This window comes from Apus apus, chromosome 8, assembly GCF_020740795.1.
Source record: "Apus apus isolate bApuApu2 chromosome 8, bApuApu2.pri.cur, whole genome shotgun sequence".
Lineage (NCBI taxonomy): Eukaryota > Metazoa > Chordata > Aves > Apodiformes > Apodidae > Apus > Apus apus.
The window spans coordinates 4,658,995-4,680,874 of NC_067289.1; the positions used below are offsets into that span (position 1 = coordinate 4,658,995).

General features: G+C 42.7%; 1 protein-coding gene across 3 annotated transcripts in view; it reads right to left on the reverse strand.

Annotated features, from left to right (window-relative positions):
- AMER3 (APC membrane recruitment protein 3) overlaps nucleotides 1-6,688 on the reverse strand; it is a 38,228-nt gene extending 31,540 nt beyond the window's left edge. For all 3 annotated transcript variants that reach the window (XM_051626522.1, XM_051626524.1, XM_051626523.1), the window contains exon 1: nucleotides 6,600-6,688. The gene's annotated coding sequence lies outside the window, so the exon portion shown is untranslated. The remainder of the gene's footprint in view (nucleotides 1-6,599) is intronic.
- Nucleotides 6,689-21,880: the final 15,192 nt, after the last annotated feature.

Consider the following 21,880-nt stretch of genomic DNA (forward strand, 5'->3'; position numbering starts at 1 on the left):
TCAAGGACACATCTGATCCTTTCCTGCCTTGTATTAACTTGACTATTGACTAAGTCAGTGGTCTCGCATAAAGGTGTAGGTCAGGTGAAGCAAGCACTTCTGAAAGCTGTTAGAGAAACCAGATATTTACTGAATGGGAAGCAGGACAAAAAGTCCAAGCCCTATTCCTGAAAGAATGTGCTTGGGTCTTTCCTTAATGAGGCCTCAGTTAGTGATTTATCTTGCTTTGAGTTGTGTAGACATAACTAAAACCACTTGGAGCCATTGAACTCCACAACATATACAAATACCACAGTGGTGTATCTAGCACTCCTTGACAAGCCATATGTAACAGCTCTGGTGAAATGAGGAATTAGGAACACTTCCTTGAGAACAGTCTCAGATCTGGTTCCTGGATCTAGACATGCACCCAGTACAAAGACAGTCAGGAAAACTTTAAATTCAGCCCCAAGCCTAGCCTTTGTACAATAAAATAAAACTTGAAGGCACCTCTTGTCTACCTTGAGCTACAACATCTGTCTTTAACCTCCAGAGGCTTTCCAGTTTCCAGGGCTTGTTGGGAGCAGCACCACTGACCTACACCTCACAAGATCCTGACCTGTGTGTCTGAGAGTTGTGTGACCTGCAGTGCTTCTCCAGCAGGCAGGGCAGGGACAGCCTATTGCTCACAGGAGTTGCAAATAGGCAGCAGGATTTACAGCTAAATGTAGCTCAGTGACAAACAGTAAAAAACATAAGGGTAAAGCATGAAGATCTGCCATCAAGAGTGTGGATGCTATGGAAAACAGCGTGGGTGGTGAGAAATGGGCATTTATCAGTATGATTGAAATGTTGCCACATTTCTTTGCATTTGGGGCTACACGTGAGTATTGCAGAACTTTCTTAATGAAAGCCAGTAAACATTTTACTACACTGTCAGATATCTGGAGATCACTGGTGCTGCAGGAAACTTGTTTTGCGTATTTAGAAATAGGTCACTGGGACAGGATTACCTTCTTTTTCTGAAAAGCCAAGTGTGATTGAGAAGAAATTCAGTGTGCAGAACTCCGGCAGTGTTGTGAAAATCATCAGAAACGGCTGACACGAGACCAATAATTAATATCCCAAAAATAAACATCTGACACCTCAGTCCTTTGCAATTATAGAAGTAGGTACATGTGTCCCCATGGCTAGTCCTGCTGCTGAGCAGCTCCCTAGAGTGCTGTGACATGGCAAACACGTTATAACAACATTATGTAGGACTCTCTGAAGTCCTACAACTTTTTGTGCCTATTCTGAGTATTGAACAAAGGCCATTTTTGTAGGAAATTGCATACTTGGAAAGCTTTTCTGTAGGTGCTGTTAAAAGGCTTTACTCAAAGATGAGTTTGTTTTATTGTCAAGTGTGAGAGTGATTAAAGCTAAGAATTCAGGACACCAGATGTCCTGAATGCTTGACTAAAGAAGTCTTTGATCCAAACTGTATCTCCTAGAAAAGAAGCACAATGGACTACTGGTTTGATAACTTCAAGGCTTGTTCTTCTGTCTTTTTATAGATTAGATGAACAATTTTAACATAAAAGCCCAATAATAACAAGGCCTGAATAACTTAAGTACCGAGGAGAAGTGTAGTACAACAATGTGAGATGCACTGATGGCTGCCTATCCTACCTTTTTTGTTTCCTCTGATGTGGAAAAAAAACAGGTTAAATGTTTAGTTTTATTTGTGGGGTTTTTTTTGTTGTTGTTTGTTTGTTTTTTTAAAGATCTGCTGTTATAATAATCACCAACTTTATATTCTAATTGTTTAATGTTTTTCTCATTTTTTCCCCAGGATTCATGCCAGACTAACTAGCATCTAGTTAATTGTGTGATCCTGTTTTAGCACTGGCAGAGTTTGGGGAATCTACCTAATTATAGAAGTTATTAAAAATGAACACAGGAAAGGGCAGATTTCCTCAGTCAACTGTTTGAGAGCTCTTAGGGGCAGACTACCAGGGTCAGAGAATTTTAAAAATACTCATCTCAGATGCTGTTTTGTAACTTCCCATGCCATGAGTTCCTCTTCATCCTCATATGATATAAATTATCAATGAGCTTCTTTCCAAATATAAAACAGAAATATTTATGTGATGCCACTCTCTTTCTATATCTATTTAACTTTTAGCACTTTTGGTTGTAATAGACTATACCATGATACCTTTATTTTCTCTCTGCAGGACACAAGTTTTCTCTAATCCCGCAAGCTGTACCCATGAAGTTTGAAACATATTAAAGTGCTGTGAGAGAAAGTTACTCTCCAGTGGTTATGTAAAGCTAATCAAAATCTGTGAAAAATTATTCTAGGCGTTGAAGAAATGGTACATCTTCTCTGGGATTTCTGGACCCATGCTCTCAGCTGCACTATTACCTGTCTCTGCATCTTTTTAGTTATTCCCCTCTTGGACTTAACTTGGAATATATCTCCTCTTTCACAGGGTAAAGGGTATACAAGGGACTGATTTCCACCTTTGCAAAGGAAATACATGTTGCAGTTAAAAATCACTGTTGATCTGTAAAAAGTAGCAGTCAGTCTACTGAGGCTAGGTTGTTCTGTTTTCTACAGGATCTGGATGTTTTCTTCATTAATGTTACTTAACCTCTTTTTTGAATATCTGTGAAATCAGTTATGGAACACACATATAAATAGAGGACATCCTTGAATCTTATCCTTGGCTATGGTTTATCTGTCATTTACAGTGATCTTAGGTGCAATGATTCCCACTAAAGAGTATATTTTGTCTGTCCTGATCATACCAGCTGCTCACTTTTAGAATTTCTCAAGTGTCTAAGCAGGTAACTAGATCCAGATTTTGGGCCTATACTACAATGAAAATAAAGTTTGGGTTTAAATTTGGATATTGCTCACAAAAAGCAGAGATACTTCATGCTCAAACACATACCATCTGTGCCTGTGTCTGAAAGCCTTTTCATAGGAACAGAAGGTTTTACTGTGCCTGTGATTCATCTAGAAGTAAATTAAGGTTGTAGAATGGGAAGGTGAGCACATTCCTCTGGGCTGAGGAGGCTTGGTTTTAGGACAGTCAAAACAAATTATAATAGTCCTGGTTTAGAAGGAGCTGAAGAAGGCAGAGTTAGGTAACTGTTCTGGTTAATAAGAGCCATATTTTGATGGCCTAAATTCCACCTAAGTCCAGGTCAACAGACAAGGAGGCCAAAGAAGGCTGCGGTGGAGCTGGACCAGATTCATTGGGGAGCAGGAGAAAGATGGGTGGAGGAAAAATACAAACTGTCCAAATATTGCCTCTGACACGTAGGTCAGAGAAGTGTTACAGTCGCCTCTGTCCTTGGCCCCCAGAGCTTTCTGCCGTGTTGAGCTGTCTACAGGTTTCCCTTTCTAGAGGAATGGGGCAAGACTTGCCTTATGTTTTAGGCTGGTGTCAAAGTTAATATCTTATATCTTCATAGAAACAGAGTGATGGAATGGTTTGGGTTGGAGGGGACCTGAAATATCTTCTAGTTTAAACCCACCTGCTGGAGCAGTGTCCACTAGATCAGTTTGCTAAAAGCCCCAATACAACCTGGCCTTGAATACTTCCAGGGAAGGGGCATCCACAGCTTCCCTGGGCAACCTGGACTGGAGTCTCACCACCCTCACACTAAAGTATGTCTTCCTCACATCTAATGTAAATCTACTTTCTTCCAGTTTGAAACCATTCCTTCTTGTCCTATCACTATATGACCTTGTAAAAAGTCCATCTCCAGCTTCCCTGCAGCCCCTTCAGGCACTGGAAGGTGCTATAAGGTCTCGCTGGAGCCTTCTCTTCTCCAGGCTGAACAGCCCCAACTCTCTCAGCCTGTCTTCATAGGAGAGCTGCTCCAGCTCTCTGATCATTGTCATGGCCTCCTCTGGGCTTGCTCCAACAGCTCCATGTTCTTCTTTTGTTGGGGGCTCCAGAACTGGAGACAGTACTCCACGTGGGGTCTCATGAAGAAGCAGAGTAGAAGGACAATCACCTTCTTCAACCTACTTATCCTACTAGCTTATCACACAGTGGAAAGGTTTGTTTATGTTGTCTTCTAAGAAAAGGTAAAATAGATTGTGCTTTAATGTGTCAGTAGCTAAAATAGCAGTCCTCTTGGACGTAACTCCAGGAAGATCATCCTACTGTAGAAGTATCTGCTTCAGTGTGGTTTCATGGATAGAAGTAATAGTGTTATAAAGAAGAAATTTAAATGAACTCTCTGGCTTTGGAAAGTGTGGCTCAAAATTACTAGGAAAAATTATAGTTAAGGTTCACTTATTCCAAAATCTTATCAGCTGTCTGGCTTGGACTCTCTTACTTGTTTGTTTTGTGTGTAATTGATACATAATTGCCTGTCTTGGTGATAGAAAAAAGCAAAATTCGGAATGCAGTCATTGTTTTTCATGGGAGATAAGAGTGCTCTTTCTGCTTCTTTACATTTAGTTCATTCTTAAAATTGGTTGTGGAGATGTTTCCTTCTGGTTTCTTGCTAAGCAGAATTCCTCATGCCACTGGAGTCTTACTTTCACCTCCCTCCAAGCATTTTCCTTTCATTAAATGAAAGTGTTGATAATATTGCATTGTCTTTTAGTCTTTTTAATTTAAAAATAAGGAAAAAAGTCTGTTTGGACTGCTTTTGCATGTTAGGATTCAAGTTTAGAGTCAGTCCAAAATCCTTTTTCCACAAGTGGCTTCATATCAATCAGACTTAACATCCTGGGTATCAGATTTACCTTTGAAAATGTTACTCCTCCTTTCCAAACAAAAATGGTTTGCATAACTAAGTTTCCTGAAAACTTATCTGTTTTGCCCATTTGTACAAGTATTATCCTTGAAATGGGTGCACTTTAAGATGAAATATTTTCTTAAATATTTATTGAGCAATTGTATAATGGGAAAGGTAATAAGAACAGAGAACTCTGGGAGTCTCTGCCTTCCTATGCCTAGTTAAACTCAAGAGGATTTTTGCTGGGCACCAGCTGGAAGTCCTAAAATGCAAAGCCAGCAAGCATGAGGTGGTGAGAGCACAGCTACTTTTAAAGTCAGTGGACAATACTATTTTTAATGCTCAGGATCTAATCAATTAGCAATGCATAAAGAGCAGCTGGTGCTCCCACTAAAGTGGGGTGTGTGTGTGGGGGGGTTATTTTTGGAATAAGACTGTTTATGGTCAAAGACCATAACTCTCTATTTCTGAAGAGAAAAATTATGGAAATGGGAAAAAAATGGAAATACTTCCTAATAAAAATGAGCATATATTCTGTTCTTGTGATTTTTATTTTTAGTTGCAAAGCAATAAAATGCTTCCTCTCACTAGAGAGTAGAGATGTCCTGTCTGCAGCTATTGTAACACTGTTTCTAGTACGGAAATAAACAACAGTTCTCGTGAAAAGGAAGGAGGATTTTAAAGCAGGGCTCATCTTCTCACTTAAACTGATTACTCTGCTAGTGTATCATTGCCATTAGGAAACAGAAAAGAACAAGGTGGAAATGACGGAGGATGCAATCGGGGACAGTCACGATTCAGGAAACAGAAGAATGTTTATGTTTAAAGAGGCTTGTGTGACACACAAACCTGCATTGAGACCATGTGTCTTGCTAGGAGTACTCCTCTCGTTGTCATTAGTGGCTGTGTCTCATCATTCCCCTTAATAATTTGTCTGTCTTGGGTAACCCAGGATGCCTAATTATGTGCATGTACATTTAGGTACGTGGCTTTCTCATGAAGAACCAGCAAAAAACACGTGTTTTTCTTCATGCTTAATTCCACTGAGCACACAAAGTAAAATCTTATACTCCCCAGCACAATACTAGGGGGATGCCTAGTTAAATGCTTAATCTTATTAGCAATGTGCTATAGGGAAGCCTGAACTGTCCTTTAAGCCCTGCCAACTGTTCCATGGCGCTCAGGATTTTTCACAGGAAAAATTAACCACGTTCATATTCCCAGCATACTGCCTTGCTGTGTGCTGGCAGGATCGATCTCTGGGGGAACAGCAACACCCCCCTGCTTCCCCCAGCCCCACACGGGGCACCCCCTGCATCCCCCAGCCCTGCATGGGGCATGCGGGAGGATGCTGAGACCATGACAAAAGGAGGCTGCTTCTGTGACAAAACCTCTTCACCCCTTATGCAGTTTTCTTCTTTACCTGAAGCTGAAATAAATGTAACTGCTTGAAATGTTCCAGTTACAACAGGTAAAAAGGCAGCATAAACTCCTGCACAGGGAGCTGTCAAATCATCATTCTATTGCTAGGAAAAGGCAGCTGAGCAGAAAATTCCACTGTGTACCTGAGAAGGAAGCAAGGCATTTATTACTTGCCCTGGCCAGCAGCCTGTTGTACCAGAGAACACAGTGTTAACACTGTCAGCTTTGGCTGTTTTCAATAATGTATTGATTGAAAAGGAGATAGGATGTGCATTTATATAAACACAAGCACACAACTGTCAGATGTATGGAAAAACAAGTAAAAAATGTTTCCAAAATGGGCAGTCATCCCAAAATAATAGCCCCTCAGAGCTGCTGTGTCAGAGTAGAAGAAATGCCATTGCACAAGAGCAAACAATAAGGCAGATCACAAAAATCCTACTCACCATGTTTTATCACTGAGCAGAAATCCTCTCTCCTTGCCTTGCTACTGAGGCTGGTCTTTATCCAGAGGCTCCTGTGATGCTTTTCAGATTCAGAGGGGCTGGACCACTGCTGCTCTCCAATGTTACTCTCCACCCCCTGTCTTTTCCTCCTCCTTCTTCCTTCATCCCCACCCCCTCATTCCTCCTGCTTGTAGCTCTTTCGTACCTTACGTAGATTCTAGGTTTGATTTAGATTTGGATTTAGGAAAGATGCCTGTTTCAGCCATCTGCTTGATGCCATGGAAATGCCTCAATTGCTAAGGAGTAAAAGCCTCAAAGCTAAACTCAGGAATCTTGAGCCAGCATTTTGGTTTCTTTCTATATGGCTGCTTATTAAACAGGGAGGAACACATCCAAATTAATTTCATTTCTCACAGGATTTTTGTTTCTCAGTAGAATTCAGGAAAAGCAGTTCTACCATGTCCTTAGGGTAGTGAGGTGTTTCACTGTGGACTGTTGGGCTGGGATACCTGTTGTAAGGCTTTTGTTAATGCTGAAGTTAGAGGGGATTTCATGCAGGAGCAGTGGCATAAGGGGGAGAGAGTGAATACTTCTGCTGCCCAGAGCCTGGTATCAGCCTCATATTGCCTTCATCAAACATTATTTACTGAATTCTCCTTACAGTCAGTCGAACTTTTGCTTCAGTGTGCAAGTCACCTTCTGATGTTGCAACATCATTCTTTGTGACATAGATGAGTTTATTGTCACAAACACCACAGCTTTATTTTCACAAAAGTGTGCCTCAGTCTTCTCACTATGAAGGGCTTCCAACCCAAATTATATCTTGACTATCCTTCCCTATTAACTCTCCTCTCAGTCCTTCCCATGAGTCTCTCAAACCCCCTGCCTTCTCCTTCCTGCTTGTTGAAATACCTCTGTTGGGAGCATGGTAGGAGCCTCTTAAAAGCCAAAGTGTGTATCATGAAGCAGTGGCTTAATCCACTTCAGTAGCTCTCCCATGAGGATAATGCACTGGTTTGGGTACTGACTGGCATATCTGTGGGCAGTTCACCCTTCTGAGGTAGGAGCTAACAGCACAGCTTCTCCACAGGCAGCTCTCAGGTGACTGGGACAGAGAAAGTTCAAACAGGTCCAGTCTGTGCAGGTATTTAGAAAATCCTCCAGCTCTGTATGAACTGAAGATGAGTGTTCTCTCACAACTGGAGTGGATGCATCTGAGAGCTGACCTCTTCTATCCTGATGTGACAGCAGAAAGAAAACTAAAGCCTTAATCTTCTACCTGTTTTAATCTTCCTTTGCACAGTGTGCTTTAGCTGAACTTTGGAGACAGGAGAGGGAAGGAGCTTAACTTTTTTGTTCTGTCTAAGCTTATAAAGCTGAAAAATCAGCCAGTTAACCTTAAAGGAAACAAACCAGAGCGCTCCTACTCTGAGTGCCAGCCAGTAAGCCACTTGGGTGTCCTCAGTGGTAGAGAATGGAAAGTTACATTTCCAAGGTGTAACTTTCAGTCCAACCTGCAACAAGTTGAAAGCCCTTGTGTGACTTCCCCGAAAGACTGGAGAGAGGAGAAACAAGCTGTAGGTGAATCCTAGTAGCTCTGGCAATTAGATTATGACCAATCATGAGAGAAAATACATTATTAGAAATTGATTTGGTGGGTTTAATTCTGCATTAAATATTTGTATTGATATAGGAGGAAGCCTTTCTTCTGTATGGCTATATTAAGCCACCAAGTTTTCATGTGCTTCTTGCCTCTGTAGTGATGTCACTTAGAGTCTCCACTTTGTGCACTCTGTTTTGGAAAGAGGGAGCCCTTAAAATGTTAAGTCCTTCTTTGTTCAAAGCAACAACTAGGCTTGTTAGAAATGCTGATAGACATGAAAGTCAATCAGAGATTACTTCTTGTGCTGATTCAAGGTTGATGGCTGGTGTTGGTATTGCGTGAACAAACCTAGAAAAGTCAGGGTTCAGATTTTTTCTTGAAAATTATTGACACACACAATTTTTGAGCTGAGTTTCTGAACTCTGAAATGCAGGCATTAGAGGTAAAGGTAAGGATGTACTAAAAAATGCCATGTGCAGAAGCAAATAGAAAACAGAGGGCACTTAGAATTGCAGTTGAACCTACTTCATGTTCCATTTCAGCTCAGTAACACAAGCCATCCTCAAAGATTTAGAGAAGAGAATCTGAACAGGGAGGAGCTATTATTTTCAGTAGTGTTCCAGTATGTTCCCATACCTGCTGTCTCTAGGACGGTCTGTTGCTGCTCCTCGGGAGCTGGGAAGGCTCTCTTGTAGATGTTCCTGTTTCTAACAAATGGAACATGTTGTTCCTTGCCTGGAAGGGTTAGAGGAGACCACTCTAGACCTGGGTGAGACACCCAGAGCTGCTCATGGTGAATCAGGTGAAGCAGCTTCTTCAATGAGAGAACTCCATGTTTTAGGATGTTTACTTTAGGAGGTCCATATAGACAAGTATTTCCATTTTTAGGGCCTTTTATTTCTCTTCATCAAGGGAAGTGGCCTAAATCCATTGGTCATCCATAGTCTTGGCTATCCATAACTATCCATGGCCATAGCCATCCATAGCCATAGCCTGCATTAGCCTAAATCACAATCTCCTTGCGTGCACTGGTAAATGCACAGTATGTTGAATAGCAGCTGAACTACAGTAGCCTTTATACACTGCAATAGAGATTTTGTTCTTCCTAAATAATGCTCATCTTTTAGTTCCCTGAACTACCCTTTTTGCTATCACTTCATTTCAGGCTATTTTGCTGTGGCCGTTCAAAAGGTTGGTTCAAAAGGTTGGTTCTTGGAGAAGCTAATAATCCTTTCTGATTAATTCTGATTAATTCAGTATGTCCAGAATTGTTTTGGGCATCAGTAGACATAAAAGGGAAGGGAGATCAGAAAACTGTAAATGAGGGGCATATGTAACATCTGCCATCTGTTTAGCAGAAGCACACAGCCCTTGGCATGGGGAGTTAGAAGAGGACCCTTGAGAGTAGAGGGTCTAAGGAACATACAGTCCCTGACATGGCAAGAGTAGGGCAGCAGGGATCCTTGTTATCCAAGGAGGAGGACTGGAAAAGGAAGGGGGAAATACACAAAAGGGATGATATGGAAACACAGGGAGGTTTTAGATGAAGCAGGTCCAGCCTGCCAGAACTTGGAAGCCTGGATCTCCCCACTGTGGGGAGCAAATGTTTGCACCAAGTGATTGCAGACAACTATTATAAGCAGCTAACAAAAAGCAAACCATTCTGTTTTTAATTTTCTGTCATGGTAGAATGTAGCAGATTCTTTAACCTTGAGTCTCAGAGCAGAACCATTTGCTGAGATAGCTCTGTTTGTTTCCAAGGAAATACTTATAGAATGAATTTGACCCAATCTATTTCCTCCCAGTGAATTAATGAAGAGTCTAACATCCCCAATCCAGTTGAGCTTTCTGCTAGCATCAGCTTAAGCTTAATTATTCGTGGATTCTTATCAGTATTTCTTGGTTTTGCAGGTCATAGAGAATTGGTAATGGGATATGGAGCTTTTTCTCTCCAGATTGCTAGCAGAAAACTGCCCTAGGTTGAAGAGAACAATCTTTGCTTCTCATCTGACTGCTTCCCAGGGCTTACATTAAGTTAATTGCTATTCACAGTTACTTGGTGAGATAGTGTCTGCTGCAAAATTTTGGATTCTGAGTTGCTGTTATTAACATCAGTTCTTAGCAAAGGAAAAAGAAGGATTTTTATCCACAGATTTCTGTAAGACGTCTTCTGCCTGTCTTCCCTGTGAGGCCTGTTCCCTGCCATTGCCATTTTTGCTGCCAAGAGGGTGAGGTGGAGCAGGTAGGATTGTAAGAGCCCCTTTCTGTGCTGTTATTAAAAAGCTTGGCTGTCCTGCCAGCCAGCCAGCCCTCAGAGCCCCAGTAGCCATGCCCTTGAGGGCAGGAAGGAGTGCTGGGTGCTTCCAGGATGGCACTGACCACCTTCTCAGTATTGCTGTTCTGGGCACTATGAATGGCTGATTGTAAACTGTTGTTGCCTCAAAGGAGAATGAAAGGGATTTTGAGAAAAAAGAAAATGGTGAGGACATTTCTCCAGCTTTTCATATTAGAACAGTGGCTGCCCTTAAACTTTCTGCTTTAAACTAAAAGCTCATGGGTAATGAATGCTTACCAGTAAAATAAATGTGGGAAAGAATGAGCTGCCTTAAATGCTATGAAAAGCAACTCCGGAATAATTGTTTCACCAAATCATGAAGATCTGCAAGGCTCTAGAGAACAGAGACAACATCTGGGAGGGATGTGACACCTCAGGGACCTAACTACAGAAATGTTTACATACAAATATCTGAGGCATGTATTCAGGAGCTTTTTCATTCCAGATATGCCTGTGTGTCATAGACATCTGTCTAGGTGAGGCAAAAATACCTCCAGTTTATTGAACTGCTACCATTAACAGATGCTCCCCATCTCAAAGGCAAAACAATCATTCAGCATAAAGCATGGAGAGTCAAAATTCCACAGGCATCCCAGTAGAACCTATAGGAAAAATTTTCTCAGCTTCTGCTGAGGAAGATGCTAGCATGATGACTTCAGGGAAGGTTATAGGAAATTTTTAATGACTGTTCTGTATTACTTGTTTTCCTGCTTAAGTTTATATCGTTCTCTGCCTATGTACGTATAAGTAAGTGCTCCGAAGGCTTTGTTAAAGACTCAGTCAGGAAACTGAAAAAAGAGAGATGGAAGGAGCCATAGATACCCAGACACCGTCAGTGAGGGTAAAACTATTTTGGTGGCTCTAATAGGATAGTCTGTCAAGTGCCAGAGCTGGGATCAAAGGTGGGCCAAACCCCAAAAGACCCAGAAAAGAGAGAAGTGAGTAATTAGATAAAGTTAGTGAGGGTGAGTGCAAAAGCACAGCAGGTTGAGAGCTATATGCACAGACAAGGATACTGAGCTGTGAGCTGGAAAGGCTGCTGCTCCCACTCCTGCCTTCAATTGGTATGCTTTTATTATGTGTCTCAATGTAAAAATAGTGTATCACACAGAGATGCTGGCTTGGTCACACAGTAGATAATATACTCGTCAAAGGAACTTACAAAGGAGTCCTCATGGATGGTATGGGGACCCAGAACCAAATCACAAATCCACTTCTGAAGGAACACAGCTCTTGGCTGAATGTACAGTTGGTAAGACCTCGAGGAAAAAGAGCACTGCAGCCAGTTTGCTAACTGTGACAAGTAGCACCTTGCTGTACATGAAATCCCACTTATCTGCCAGTTGGTATTTAAAAATAGGCAAAAAATTGGAACATTTGGAAGATGGATAAATGATTAAGCCTTTGAAATCACCAGCAGTGTAGGTGGTAGCAACTGCAGTTAGAAGTGGTTATGGTTGATTTACTCAGTCAAACACACATTTTGAAAACAAATCTGTGTGTTGGATTTATATTGTTGGTGGAAATGTCACAGCCAAATTTTGTTTTAAAGTGGCAAGTTGTACATCATAGAAGATAATGAAATACTGATTTTTAAATGCAGATTGCCAGCAGAGTTGGAAATGTTTGGTGGTGTTTCTTGTTTTCCCACCTCCTGTGTGCTAGGTGGTAGTGACTAACTCCAGAAGCTTTCTGCCTGCTGCTGCCTTAACTGCCATCACAGCTGGAAGGTGAAACCTCTAAATGTGTTTCTTGAAGTCATTATATTATGTTTGTGGTAGGAAGTGAAATATGACCATTACTATATTTTTACAGGTGCAGTAAATAATGCAGTAAAACTGAAAGAGCTCATCTTCTGACAAAGTGCTCCATTACTGTACCATGAGTATTGACAGTGCCGAAGTCATCGTTTGGTTTGCAACTAGACTAATTGCCAGCAGTTTTTAAAGGATGGTATTTTATGGGTCTTCTAGCTGGCAGACTACTTGGAGAGGGGTGATTTGTGAAGCACTGTTCTTTGAGCTTTGTCCCTTCATGGTTTGGCTGTTGCCATAGCTCTGCAACAGAACGATCTCTGCCAGCTATTGGATTTTTCACAGAGGGATTATTAATGTTTCTAAGCCAGCTGACATGCCTGGGCAGTACTCAAGCATACTAAACCATTATATATTTCCCTTACAAATGTGCAGTAGCCATTTTCCAACCCGTAGCCAAGTGCCAGTGCAAGCCAGAGGTGGTGTGGTGATTGGGAGACAGGGAAACAGTGTGTTGGAGGATAGAGAGCCGGGTGCTAAGCTCAGCTGGGGCGTGCAAGTGCTGAGTGCACCCTACCATAGTAGGGTGGATGATGCTCTGTTCTTTGTTGCTGTGTGTGAAGGGGAGTGCTAAACCCTTGATACAGGACACCTTCCTTTGAGAGCAGTGTTTCAGAAATTATTCTTGAGCTTTAATTCAGAGATGCCAATTTCTCACCCGGCAGAAGCACTGCTAGCTCCTGCACTTCTGAAAAGGACTACTGTTTTTTAACACCCCTGTTTCTAGGCACTTGGTTTGGAACACTTTATAGGGAGTCCAACTCCTCTTGAAAATCAGACACCTAAAGGTGCTTCAAAGACGTCTGCTTAGATTTTACTGTGGGAATAAAAAAGCAGCAGGAGACTGATGAGTTTGCGGAGCTTGAGTGGAAGGCAGATGAAGTAGGGAATGCTGCTGGCTGCATGGTCATAGCCACATAGTCTGCATGGTTATAGCCACATAGTCTGCATGGTTATGGCCACAGAGGCATTTGGAGCTTGACAGTGTTTCAAAGAGACTGGTCCATTCATAGCTAACTGAGAGTAGTATCCCAAAATGGACAGAAGCCAAGACACAAAATGAGTTAACTTCTTCCCCATCTCATTAAATGAGTTGCCCAGTCAAGAATGAAGTCTGGATTCACACGTAGATACATATGTTGTCACAGAAATGGTATGAGAATGACAGAGGGATGAGGACCTTGTTTTCCTCATTTGTTGCTTTAACCTAAAGTTTTCTGTACAAGGAGAGTTGCTGCATCTCCTCACTCTGTGTAGAGCAGGGGGTCCATGGCAGATACAGTCACAGGAGTGCCAGTACAGCTGCCTTTGGCTCTTCCCTATTACAGATGTTTTCCCTAATTCCAAAAGGTTAGTCTGTTCCACATGCAGAAGCATTCTCCTACTAATTAGACATTACTCAAAATAACAAGGTGCTGCAATTCCTAAGAGTGGGAGAGCCCAGGTAATAAGCAGAAACATGAGTATGGCAGGAGACAAGCTCCAGACTCTGTGGTGCTCTTGCCACAAGTGCCTCACCATGTGGTGAGGGGAGGAGTGGGCAGCCAGGTGGGCAGGGATCGCCTGCTTTCCCAGCAGCAGCTCCCAGGTAAGTGTGTGTGCCCTATGCCTTGCACCTTGCTCCCAAGGTATGGTGATCAGGGCTCCTGTGTTCTCTGATAATATTGTTTTCCCTGTCCCATAAAGACCTTCCTTCTTCACCTAAGCAGGTATTTGAAGTTGTGAACTTTTTGCCTGAAGTGGGCTGCTGTTTCCACCCAAAGCATCCGATGTATTTCTGATTGTGACGTGCTAGCCTGTCACATCCCTTCAGCATGCAAGGCTGTGGGATGAGCAGATCAGCAACGTGTGTTTTAATTCAGAGTTCGCATCCTCAGCTGTTTGTAAGAGGACAAAAGCCTTCTGTGGAGATGTTATGCCTGTCAGACTATGGCAATCATCAGCAGTTTCTGTGAAGACAGGGGGGCCAGACTAACTGCTGAAGCAAACAGGCATAATGACACTGCATTTTAGCACCCCAGCAATAGATTATTGTCTGTGCTCCAGCAGCCCCGTTCAGAGCTGTGGGTGAGGTGCTGGTGACAGCCGGGCTGTGCGGTGACATGGCTGAGGACAGGAGGCAGGGGAAGGGGAGCACATCTGCTGCAGCTCCAACTTGGGCCTCTGGGGCAGGGGAGCTGCCAGGGGTGGCTGCTGCAGCAAGGGGGCTGTGAAAGGCCACAGCTCTGGGGTCTCCTTTGTCTTCTCCCTGGTTTGTAAGCAGTGCATCTAGAGTGCACTCGTGCAATAACAGAAGGAAAGTGGAGTCAAAGGAGCCAGGAAGACTAGCTCTTGTTTTACCAAGCATTTGAAATATTTCTAGATAGAAAAAATGTTTTGGAAATTGTGAGGATTTGTTGTTCCCTTTATTTCTTTGGGTTTTTTCCTTTTGCTGGTTGAATTAGGCATAAGTTGTATTACTATATTAAGTATTGTGCTTACAAGAGAGGTACTGATTGCTTAGAGAACTGTTCAAACTACACTTTCAGACACTGCATATTCTTATTTAATATATTTAATATAATTTTGTTTTAATTTGCTTCATAATAATAAATAAATAAATATCCAAAATCAGCTTTCGTGGAACGAAGTAATTGGTTGCACACTCTTAAAGCATTTTTAACAGCATAATTTTTAACAATGTTGTAACTTTTTTTTTAGCTTAATTTCATCAGGATTTATGAAACCTTGTTGTTTGTACCTGCCTACTTGCTCTTTCCTTTTAATAACTTCTACACCAATTAGCCATGCTTATCTTGAGATAGTGAGAGAGCTCTCAGAAAATACTGCCTTTTTTTTTAAAAGTTCCATGAAGCTAGGTGGTAAGCTGGCAGGGAGGGGCCATGTAAGTGCCTCCACTGAGGAAAAAGAGGCTGGGAAAAACACTCTGCTTTGATTAGAAATCAAAAAAGCAGCATTGCAGGCAGGTAAACATCTTGGGTACCAAAAGCAGTTAATTAGCAACAGATTACAAGGTCCCAGAAAAGCAGGCTTTGTTACAGTGCTTGAACTATTTACTTTATCTGTAAATCAGTGGAGGAAAAAAACACCTCTCTGTTAAGCAGCAATTTTTATAAGCTTTAATCCAGTAGTAAAAAAAATAAGAAAAAATGGTAGAAACCTAAATGTGGGAGATTTTTCCATCCTTCTGGAAATCATAGCTGTTTTCCAGATTGGTAGGGGGATTTATAGGTAACCCTACAACTGCTGTAAAACCCACTTCCCACCCTTCTCACTTCACAGATGGGTAGCTGAGTGAATGATTCGGAGCCTCTCTGAAGTCACTCCAGCATTTTCTAGGTCGTCACAGTCATTTGACCAGAGAATACCAGTTCGAAACACCCAAAATTTCTGTGAAAAATACAGCATATTAGCCAGCACAGGTAGATGGTTAATTCAGTCAAATACCAGCTAGAATGCAGTGTCATATACGTACTAATGTCTTTCTACATGACCACAGCATGCTGCCAGATTGTGACACTGAGCCTGTTTTGAACTCGTATTAATGAGAACAAAAAACAAAACTGGGTTTAGGAGCTTTGTTGTTGTTCCTTTTTTTCTTTTTTCCTTTTTCTTTTTTCTTTTTTCTTGAGGAAAACTTCCTGGTCATTAGTCAAGGGAAATGAATTGTAGGAAATGCACACATTGTTGCAAAGGATCCTGCAGTGAGACAGGCTTGATTTCTTGTTCCAAAGGCTCATCTGCGGGTGCTGAAGTGTCTCAGCAGGGAAGCTTCCCTCTGAAAAAATAAAAGGTCGTAAAATGTATTTCTGAGACGTTGAGTGGCAAGAATGCCTTTGTTCAGTCTGTTGTAAAATACTACCTCTATTTGGGCTGTTGTTGCAAACAAAGAGACTTTCCACTAGATGGCCCTCCACATCAAACATTGAACATGTTTCCATATAAACATGGAAACAATTTCTTGGCTTTGAATTTCACTTTGAGCTTTGTCAACAAACTTTCCGTCCCGTGATTCACACAGGCCAAACCCAGGCCTCCTCCAGTCCTGAAACTGGGCAGCCCTCTTCCTGCAACCCAATACCTACTTAAAATACCTTTTTTTTCCTGCTTTTTTTTTTTCCTGTCAGCCTGTAGTCAGAACATGTATGCTTAAAATCCTGCCTTCATGTATATGGGAGCTTTAGAAGTGGCTGTTAAATGTTCTTTTTGTCTACATATAACATACTGACATCTGGGACTTTGGTTGGTAAGGTTGCCATGCATGTTCATGAATAAAAGAGAAAGCAATGACATTACAGCCTTGTCATTTGTCTTGTTGCACCTATTGTGTTTAATATTTTTACATCTAGCAAGGTTTCCTCAAGGGAAAAAAACCACAGAAATAAACTCTCAGAGGATGTGAATTGACATTACTCTATTAACATTTAAATACTTGAATTAATCAACCTCAGATTTGGCTTTGGTCGAAGAATATTGAGAGAGGTTCCCTCTGATTATTCTACCTATGACAAGCCCACATGAGGCCAGTTTTGGAGGTCTCTGCCTTGGAGTGTGGCAGAAAATACTTCCTTGTTTTTTGGTCCTCCAGGTGACTGCTGTTTGTCCAAGTAGCACCTTCCTGTGGTTCTTATGTTTTGCTGCCTAGTGTTAAATTGCAGGATGCCTGCCACAAGTCTCATCTTCCTGCCATGAGCTCCATGCAGGTGAACTCCTTTCACACATCTCTTCCCAGTGCTAGCTATTCCCAGAGGATGACACACACCATTAGTGGTACACAGCCACTCCAGAGCTTTATAAATGAACCTGATGGATGTGGAGCAGAGACTGTATCTAGTTCTGCTGGTGTGCGGGTGCTTACAAAGGGAGTTTCACCAAGTGGTTGGCCAGGAGTTAATGCAGAACAGGCCCCTGGTGCTAACTCAATGCTTTGTGCACAGAGACTCACGGCACCTGCAGGAACCACAGAACAATTTAAGAGATGAATACAGGCCTGAGGAAGAGTGAGACCGAGGTGTTGTTGAGACTGAGTGTGTTTAAGGCTGAGGTAAGAAAGAAGTTAGGGACTGCAATAAAGGGATTAGATGGAGGAATTTTATGTCCTGCCTCAGCACAGCACACAGACCCCACTGCAGAGCTGGGTGCTACTGCTGTCCTCAGTCACTGCTGCTCATAAGGTCATCTCAGCTAAGCAGGCTTGGAAATGTCTGTATTGAAACAAAACCAGAAGTGTTCCTTCTCATTTTGTGAGGTGACCTGTGGACTTTGGGTCTTAGTCTGCTGGAAAGCTTGAAATAAGCTCAGGACAGTTTGAAGTAATGACCTGCTCGATGGGAAAAGAGCAAACAATGGTGCCGGGTGCTAACAAGAGATGCTGGTAATAAATGAATTAAAACTGTCACTAATATGGTACATGTAAGGGGCATTCATCAAGCAATGCACAGAGGGGTTACAAAGTTGAAATGAAGTTATCTTAGCCATCAAAAGCAAAATAAGAAAACATAAAGTGTGCTGTTGTGAGTAGGCAAGAACTGATACATTCACTGGGAAGGAAATGCAGCAGGTTAACAAGAATACAAATGAATATTGCTGTGGGCCCTGGTGAGTGCTCTTTGTTTCACTGTGCCGACTTCAAGGGCCTGGAATCAGTTTTCCTTGCTGAGAAGGGTGGTGTTGCTAAATGGTATTATGATAACATAATGAGAAATCAGAGCAGCTAAGTCTTGACAAGGCATCCAGTTAATTAAAACAGAGAAATAATACCATGGTGCCAAGGGAAATAGTAAAAGCACAGATGGGGAGATTTGATTGCTTACTGAGGATTAGTGTAGTTAGTGCAGAGGTCTTGAAAGGACAGAAGGACAATCTGGGCAATCTCAAGGCTGGAACCAGAAGCTGGGAAAAGATGAGGGCATGTGGATTGCAGATAAGACAATTTTTAAGAGTTATTACCAGTGTGAATTTGTGAAGGGAAGGCAAGCTTTAGAGCTAACCCAACTTTTTTGTTGGGTAATTATGAAATTAGAGTCTGCCAAGTTAATTCTGGATGCCTGCAGATACCCTGTGAGGCTCCAAGGACCTAGTGCTGAGTCTGATAAAGAAGGAGTTAACCTGCTGCACACTGCTCTCTGGCAGGTCGAAAGGCTTTGCTTGGTGGGGAGAAGGTCCCCAGGCTGGTATTTATTGATGGCTAATCATGGGACAGACCTCTGTCTATTTTGGGAACAGGGTGAGTGTGCCTGGGAATCTCACCAGTAAACAGCTTGGGATGTAGCCTCAAGGATTCTTACCTTCCTCTGGTCTGTCCTTACATGCCATTCCTCTCACTTCAGGACTGAGGTCACTGCTTCAGTAATGTTTTCATTAAAGTGTCAAGGTGAGACACTTGCTGTGAAACCAAATGTAGGCCATGCATCAGGCAGCTCCTGTGCCAGCCCAAGCAAGCAGCTGGAGTTCAAGAACTTTTGGTTTCTGTCAACAGCCTGGACTACTGGTGGTGCACATTTGAGGCTACAGGAGCAGAGGGCCTTCCCCTTACACTGATTTCTCAGCTCCTTGGGCTGCCAACAACAGAAACACCCTTAGATCCATATGTGCTTTTATTGAAAGTGGGGCTCAGTGGTGTATGTGAGAGGCTGCCCTCCAGAGATTGTTGACAGGTGCTAGAGTGGTTCACAAAGCGATGGTGCAGGAGACTTCCAGGACAGAGAGCTGGGGATGAAAGCTGGCCTTGTGCATCTTGTTTTCACCATCACTTCTGTCTCCAGTAGCAGGCAGGAAAGAGGAATAAGCAGAGAGAGTGTCTCATCTCAGAAATGGATGCAGAAGGACTTGGCACAATACTTGGTAGGAAATGAAGAGACACAAGTGGCTGGGGTTGAGGTGGTGTCCTGGGGGAGAGCACTCATAATTCCACAGCTGCTGTGCTGTAGCTGGCACTGATGTAACAGGGCTGGTTTGAATACAGCTCAGGCAGGACTGAAAAGCTTCCTAGGAAAGCCAAGTGTTTGAAAAGGGAAGAAGTCACAGGGCAGCTAGTGTTGGGGTGACAACCATGACATCCAGTGGAGGTAGCGCTTCCAGGAATGGGAGATGCACAGGGGTGGGTGCCCCTCACCTGCCTCTGAGCATTGCTGAGGGACTTTAGTGGGAGACTGGTGCAGTTCTGATCTAGTTCGACTCACAGCTTGTTAAAATGGCTCATTAGAATGGGTTGCTAATTCATTTGTTTCCTGTGTATGTTGTCTTGCAGCTTTTGTGATCTATAGAAGGTTTGTGCATCTTTATATTCCTCTTGGTTGCTATCTGTTGGTCTGGGCTGGCACTGAAATGTTTTCTTTGGAGCAAGAAACTGCTGCTTCAAGAAGGAAAAAGTAGCCAAACTACTACGACCTAGGAATTCCCTGGGAAAATGCTGAGAATGGGTTAGAAAAATTGTTTTCTAGGTGCCCCCAGTAGCTGTAAATACAATGAGCTCTCACAGGAGAGCTCTCATTTGCCTTTGGATAGCTGAGCTATGTCTGAGCTACCTGGAGGCAGTTTGGAGCTGGCTACCATGTAAGTAGGTAGCAATGCTTACAAAAGGACAGAGAGACTGACAAGAGAGTGCAAAATGCTGACCCTGAACCAAGACTCAGGATACAAAATGCTAATTTCTGCCACTGCTACTTCTTTTCAGCATGATTTGTGTTGAATTGCTGAAAATACACCTGGCCTTAGTTCTTCATCAGTTACCATTTATCTTTGTTCACTGAGCCTTTGTTGGCTCTAGGTGCAGCTGAGGACAATACCAAAGAAAACAAGAGGACGTGTCTTCTCTGATGCTCCTCATGCACATCCTTTAATGAACTGGAACTTGGACTAGAGAAGAACAAAACAATTAAACTAGAAATAAAATTGGCAGTGTTAAGTGAAGATCTCAGCTTGCTGGCTGCCTTCAGCCATGTTCTCTCCGTGCCTCAGTCCTCTCCCGGTTGTGAGCTGCAACTTTGCCAGCGTGGTGAGAAATTCAGGGCATACCAGAGGGTGATGTGCCCTGTGCCTTGTGACTGCAGATGTCACCAGGAGATAGAGACTGGTGTTGGTTTACATAACCAAACACTGGTAATCTTGCCTAAAAAAAGTAGTATCCCTTTACTTTATGAGTTTGGAGCATTTGTGTTCCAACATTTATGTTCTTCCTCCCTCCCTAACGTTGCTTTCCTGCCATGAAGTGTGAATATCCTGTGTGAGAGGACAGGGCATTGCTATGGGAAGGAGTGGGAGCAGCGCAAAGTCACTGGGACAAGGGCAGGGCAGAGCCAAGCCTCATGTGGGGAATATCTAATTCTTAAGCACCTGTGCTGGATAAGTAACAAAGGAGCTGCTGGGAGGGGACAACAGAGCTTGTGAATGGCACCATGTGTGTGACCCACGGCATATCCCCTGCTTGGCTAATAAGAGATTGTGACTCTTATTCAGCACATGCTGGCAGTTAATCTCCCTGCCATATGGTGGCAGTGCCTGGCACCTGCTTCATCAGTGTGAGATAAGGTCAGTGTCTCCCTCTGGGCAGAGATATTTCAGAGAAGCAATGTTGCTTCAGTGTATTTGCCACCTGGGAACCACTGCCATTCCTAGGTATAGTGCTGGGAGCTGGGAAGGATCCACCTGAACATTGGCAGCGAGATTCAATCCTCCAAAGGATGGTACTGTGCTTTGTGCTAGTCTGGGCCCTGTACAGATTGTACCTGTTCATTCACAATCTGTCATCAAAAGGCATGAATAGGAAGAGATAACATCTTTTCTTTCACGCTACTTTTTTCCTTCCTTTTCTCTTTTTCTAGCTTTTCTCTCTGTTTCTACCTTTTGTCTCTTTTTCTACACTTCTAGCCATTTTCCTTCTATGTTGATTCCTAAATTGCCTTTGCCCCCCAGCTTGCACAGTGCAGGTGAACTCTTGCCAGCTGTCAGGGAGGTCTGTGACACTGTACAGCTGTGGCTGGGGTCCTCCTTCTACTGCATCACCATTACAGCCCCTGCGTGTCTGCCTGTATATGCCAACCTGTCTCTTGTACCCTTTTTTCCTTTATTCTCTCTTCTGGTATTTCATTTTATCTTGCACTTTAAACTCTCCAGCCATATGTCTCCCTTCTCATCAAATCATCCTTTAAGAAAATACCATGCTAAACCTCTCCTGGACTGCCTGACTTTTTATATGAGACAAAACATGTTAGGGCAGGGACACAGCCAAACACCTTCTGCTTTTTCCTGGCTGCAGCAGTCCTTCCTAGGTTATGTTGGAGATCATTGCTGGTGAGACAGGAAAAAGAAAATTTTCCATGCCAGCCACCACCAGAAAGACAGACAGCCTGTGATGGAAGGATGCTCTTAGGAGGTCAGTGGATGTATGTAGCTCCCCCATTTGAGAAACTTTCTCAGGAGAAAGATCTTTCTCCCTGACTTAAACGAGGAGTTAAGGATTCATGAATTCAAATGTGTATTTCTAGTTCTGCTTATGATTCTGTGTGATACTGAATATGGATTTGATCTC